Here is a 5,906-nt window from a genome sequence, read left to right on the forward strand (position 1 = left end):
TAGAGGACAGGAGAAGACTCTAGAGGACAGTAGAAGACTCTAGAGGACAGTAGAAGACTCTAGAGGACAGGAGAAGACTCTAGTGGACAGACTCTAGAGGACAGTAGAAGACTCTAGAGGACAGGAGAAGACTCTAGAGGACAGGAGAAGACTCTAGAGGACAGGAGAAGACTCTAGTGGACAGACTCTAGAGGACAGTAGAAGACTCTAGAGGACAGGAGAAGACTCTAGAGGACAGGAGAAGACTCTAGTGGACAGACTCTAGAGGACAGTAGAAGACTCTAGAGGACAGGAGAAGACTCTAGTGGACAGACTCTAGAGGACAGGAGAAGACTCTAGAGGACAGGAGAAGACTCTAGTGGACAGACTTTAGAGGACAGGAGAAGATTCTAGAGGACAGGAGAAGACTCTAGAGGACAGGAGAAGACTCTAGAGGACAGGAGAAGACTCTAGTGGACAGACTCTAGAGGACAGTAGAAGACTCTAGAGGACAGGAGAAGACTCTAGTGGACAGACTCTAGAGGACAGGAGAAGACTCTAGAGGACAGGAGAAGACTCTAGTGGACAGACTTTAGAGGACAGGAGAAGACTCTAGAGGACAGTAGAAGACTCTAGAGGACAGTAGAAGACTCTAGAGGACAGGAGAAGACTCTAGTGGACAGACTCTAGAGGACAGTAGAAGACTCTAGAGGACAGGAGAAGACTCTAGAGGACAGGAGAAGACTCTAGATGACAGGAGAAGACTCTAGTGGACAGACTCTAGAGGACAGTAGAAGACTCTAGAGGACAGGAGAAGACTCTAGAGGACAGGAGAAGACTCTAGTGGACAGACTCTAGAGGACAGTAGAAGACTCTAGAGGACAGGAGAAGACTCTAGAGGACAGGAGAAGACTCTAGTGGACAGACTCTAGAGGACAGTAGAAGACTCTAGAGGACAGGAGAAGACTCTAATGGACAGACTCTAGAGGACAGGAGAAGACTCTAGAGGACAGGAGAAGACTCTAGTGGACAGACTTTAGAGGACAGGAGAAGACTCTAGAGGACAGGAGAAGACTCTAGAGGACAGGAGAAGACTCTAGTGGACAGACTCTAGAGGACAGTAGAAGACTCTAGAGGACAGGAGAAGACTCTAGTGGACAGACTCTAGAGGACAGTAGAAGACTCTAGAGGACAGGAGAAGACTCTAGAGGACAGGAGAAGACTCTAGTGGACAGACTCTAGAGGACAGTAGAAGACTCTAGAGGACAGGAGAAGACTCTAGTGGACAGACTCTAGAGGACAGTAGAAGACTCTAGAGGACAGGAGAAGACTCTAGAGGACAGGAGAAGACTCTAGTGGACAGACTCTAGAGGACAGTAGAAGACTCTAGAGGACAGGAGAAGACTCTAGAGGACAGGAGAAGACTCTAGAGGACAGGAGAAGACTCTAGAGGACAGACTCTAGAGGACAGGAGAAGACTCTAGAGGACAGTAGAAGACTCTAGAGGACAGGAGAAGACTCTAGAGGACAGGAGAAGACTCTAGAGGACAGACTCTAGAGGACAGGAGAAGACTCTAGAGGACAGTAGAAGACTCTAGAGGACAGTAGAAGACTCTACAGGACAGGAGAAGACTCTACAGGACAGGAGAAGACTCTAGAGGACAGGAAAAAACTCTACAGGACAGGAGAAGACTCTACAGGACAGGAGAAGACTCTAGAGGACAGGAGAAGACTCTAGTGGACAGGAGAAGACTCTAGTGGACAGACTCTAGAGGACAGGAGAAGACTCTAGAGGACAGGAGAAGACTCTAGTGGACAGACTCTAGAGGACAGTAGAAGACTCTAGAGGACAGGAGAAGACTCTAGAGGACAGGAGAAGACTCTAGTGGACAGACTAGAGGACAGTAGAAGACTCTAGAGGACAGGAGAAGACTCTAGAGGACAGGAGAAGACTCTAGTGGACAGACTCTAGAGGACAGTAGAAGACTCTAGAGGACAGGAGAAGACTCTAGTGGACAGACTCTAGAGGACAGGAGAAGACTCTAGAGGACAGGAGAAGACTCTAGTGGACAGACTTTAGAGGACAGGAGAAGACTCTAGAGGACAGTAGAAGACTCTAGTGGACAGACTCTAGAGGACAGTAGAAGACTCTAGAGGACAGTAGAAGACTCTAGAGGACAGACTCTAGAGGACAGGAGAAGACTCTAGAGGACAGGAGAAGACTCTAGAGGACAGGAGAAGACTCTAGTGGACAGACTCTAGAGGACAGTAGAAGACTCTAGAGGACAGGAGAAGACTCTAGTGGACAGACTCTAGAGGACAGGAGAAGACTCTAGAGGACAGGAGAAGACTCTAGTGGACAGACTTTAGAGGACAGGAGAAGACTCTAGAGGACAGTAGAAGACTCTAGTGGACAGACTCTAGAGGACAGTAGAAGACTCTAGAGGACAGTAGAAGACTCTAGAGGACAGACTCTAGAGGACAGGAGAAGACTCTAGAGGACAGGAGAAGACTCTAGTGGACAGGAGAAGACTCTAGTGGACATACTCTAGAGGACAGGAGAAGACTCTAGTGGACAGACTCTAGAGGACAGTAGAAGACTCTAGAGGACAGGAGAAGACTCTAGAGGACAGGAGAAGACTCTAGAGGACAGGAGAAGACTCTAGTGGACAGACTCTAGAGGACAGTAGAAGACTCTAGAGGACAGGAGAAGACTCTAGAGGACAGGAGAAGACTCTAGTGGACAGACTCTAGAGGACAGTAGAAGACTCTAGAGGACAGGAGAAGACTCTAGTGGACAGACTCTAGAGGACAGGAGAAGACTCTAGAGGACAGGAGAAGACTCTAGTGGACAGACTTTAGAGGACAGGAGAAGACTCTAGAGGACAGTAGAAGACTCTAGTGGACAGACTCTAGAGGACAGTAGAAGACTCTAGAGGACAGTAGAAGACTCTAGAGGACAGACTCTAGAGGACAGGAGAAGACTCTAGAGGACAGGAGAAGACTCTAGTGGACAGGAGAAGACTCTAGTGGACATACTCTAGAGGACAGGAGAAGACTCTAGTGGACAGACTCTAGAGGACAGTAGAAGACTCTAGAGGACAGGAGAAGACTCTAGAGGACAGGAGAAGACTCTAGAGGACAGGAGAAGACTCTAGTGGACAGACTCTAGAGGACAGTAGAAGACTCTAGAGGACAGGAGAAGACTCTAGAGGACAGGAGAAGACTCTAGTGGACAGACTCTAGAGGACAGTAGAAGACTAGAGGACAGGAGAAGACTCTAGTGGACAGACTCTAGAGGACAGGAGAAGACTCTAGAGGACAGGAGAAGACTCTAGTGGACAGACTTTAGAGGACAGGAGAAGATTCTAGAGGACAGGAGAAGACTCTAGAGGACAGGAGAAGACTCTAGAGGACAGGAGAAGACTCTAGTGGACAGACTCTAGAGGACAGTAGAAGACTCTAGAGGACAGGAGAAGACTCTAGTGGACAGACTCTAGAGGACAGGAGAAGACTCTAGAGGACAGGAGAAGACTCTAGTGGACAGACTTTAGAGGACAGGAGAAGACTCTAGAGGACAGTAGAAGACTCTAGTGGACAGACTCTAGAGGACAGTAGAAGACTCTAGAGGACAGTAGAAGACTCTAGAGGACAGACTCTAGAGGACAGGAGAAGACTCTAGAGGACAGGAGAAGACTCTAGTGGACAGGAGAAGACTCTAGTGGACATACTCTAGAGGACAGGAGAAGACTCTAGTGGACAGACTCTAGAGGACAGTAGAAGACTCTAGAGGACAGGAGAAGACTCTAGAGGACAGGAGAAGACTCTAGAGGACAGGAGAAGACTCTAGTGGACAGACTCTAGAGGACAGTAGAAGACTCTAGAGGACAGGAGAAGACTCTAATGGACAGACTCTAGAGGACAGGAGAAGACTCTAGAGGACAGGAGAAGACTCTAGTGGACAGACTTTAGAGGACAGGAGAAGACTCTAGAGGACAGGAGAAGACTCTAGAGGACAGGAGAAGACTCTAGTGGACAGACTCTAGAGGACAGTAGAAGACTCTAGAGGACAGGAGAAGACTCTAGTGGACAGACTCTAGAGGACAGTAGAAGACTCTAGAGGACAGGAGAAGACTCTAGAGGACAGGAGAAGACTCTAGTGGACAGACTCTAGAGGACAGTAGAAGACTCTAGAGGACAGGAGAAGACTCTAGTGGACAGACTCTAGAGGACAGTAGAAGACTCTAGAGGACAGGAGAAGACTCTAGAGGACAGGAGAAGACTCTAGTGGACAGACTCTAGAGGACAGTAGAAGACTCTAGAGGACAGGAGAAGACTCTAGTGGAAATACTCTAGAGGACAGGAGAAGACTCTAGAGGACAGGAGAAGACTCTAGAGGACAGGAGAAGACTCTAGAGGACAGACTCTAGAGGACAGGAGAAGACTCTAGAGGACAGTAGAAGACTCTAGAGGACAGGAGAAGACTCTAGAGGACAGGAGAAGACTCTAGAGGACAGACTCTAGAGGACAGGAGAAGACTCTAGAGGACAGGAGAAGACTCTAATGGACAGACTCTAGAGGACAGTAGAAGACTCTAGAGGACAGGAGAAGACTCTAGTGGACAGACTCTAGAGGACAGTAGAAGACTCTAGAGGACAGGAGAAGACTCTAGAGGACAGGAGAAGACTCTAGTGGACAGACTCTAGAGGACAGGAGAAGACTCTAGAGGACAGGAGAAGACTCTAGTGGACAGACTTTAGAGGACAGGAGAAGACTCTAGAGGACAGTAGAAGACTCTAGTGGACAGACTCTAGAGGACAGTAGAAGACTCTAGAGGACAGTAGAAGACTCTAGAGGACAGGAGAAGACTCTAGAGGACAGGAGAAGACTCTAGTGGACAGACTCTAGAGGACAGTAGAAGACTCTAGAGGACAGGAGAAGACTCTAATGGACAGACTCTAGAGGACAGGAGAAGACTCTAGAGGACAGGAGAAGACTCTAGTGGACAGACTTTAGAGGACAGGAGAAGACTCTAGAGGACAGGAGAAGACTCTAGAGGACAGGAGAAGACTCTAGTGGACAGACTCTAGAGGACAGTAGAAGACTCTAGAGGACAGGAGAAGACTCTAGTGGACAGACTCTAGAGGACAGTAGAAGACTCTAGAGGACAGGAGAAGACTCTAGAGGACAGGAGAAGACTCTAGTGGACAGACTCTAGAGGACAGTAGAAGACTCTAGAGGACAGGAGAAGACTCTAGTGGACAGACTCTAGAGGACAGTAGAAGACTCTAGAGGACAGGAGAAGACTCTAGAGGACAGGAGAAGACTCTAGTGGACAGACTCTAGAGGACAGTAGAAGACTCTAGAGGACAGGAGAAGACTCTAGAGGACAGGAGAAGACTCTAGAGGACAGGAGAAGACTCTAGAGGACAGACTCTAGAGGACAGGAGAAGACTCTAGAGGACAGTAGAAGACTCTAGAGGACAGGAGAAGACTCTAGAGGACAGGAGAAGACTCTAGAGGACAGACTCTAGAGGACAGGAGAAGACTCTAGAGGACAGTAGAAGACTCTAGAGGACAGTAGAAGACTCTACAGGACAGGAGAAGACTCTACAGGACAGGAGAAGACTCTAGAGGACAGGAAAAAACTCTACAGGACAGGAGAAGACTCTACAGGACAGGAGAAGACTCTAGAGGACAGGAGAAGACTCTAGTGGACAGGAGAAGACTCTAGTGGACAGACTCTAGAGGACAGGAGAAGACTCTAGAGGACAGGAGAAGACTCTAGTGGACAGACTCTAGAGGACAGTAGAAGACTCTAGAGGACAGGAGAAGACTCTAGAGGACAGGAGAAGACTCTAGTGGACAGACTAGAGGACAGTAGAAGACTCTAGAGGACAGGAGAAGACTCTAGAGGACAGGAGAAG

Source organism: Eucyclogobius newberryi, unplaced genomic scaffold (assembly GCF_026437365.1).
Source record: "Eucyclogobius newberryi isolate DKJ021-1_F unplaced genomic scaffold, fEucNew1.0.hap1 SCAF_108, whole genome shotgun sequence".
Lineage (NCBI taxonomy): Eukaryota > Metazoa > Chordata > Actinopteri > Gobiiformes > Gobiidae > Eucyclogobius > Eucyclogobius newberryi.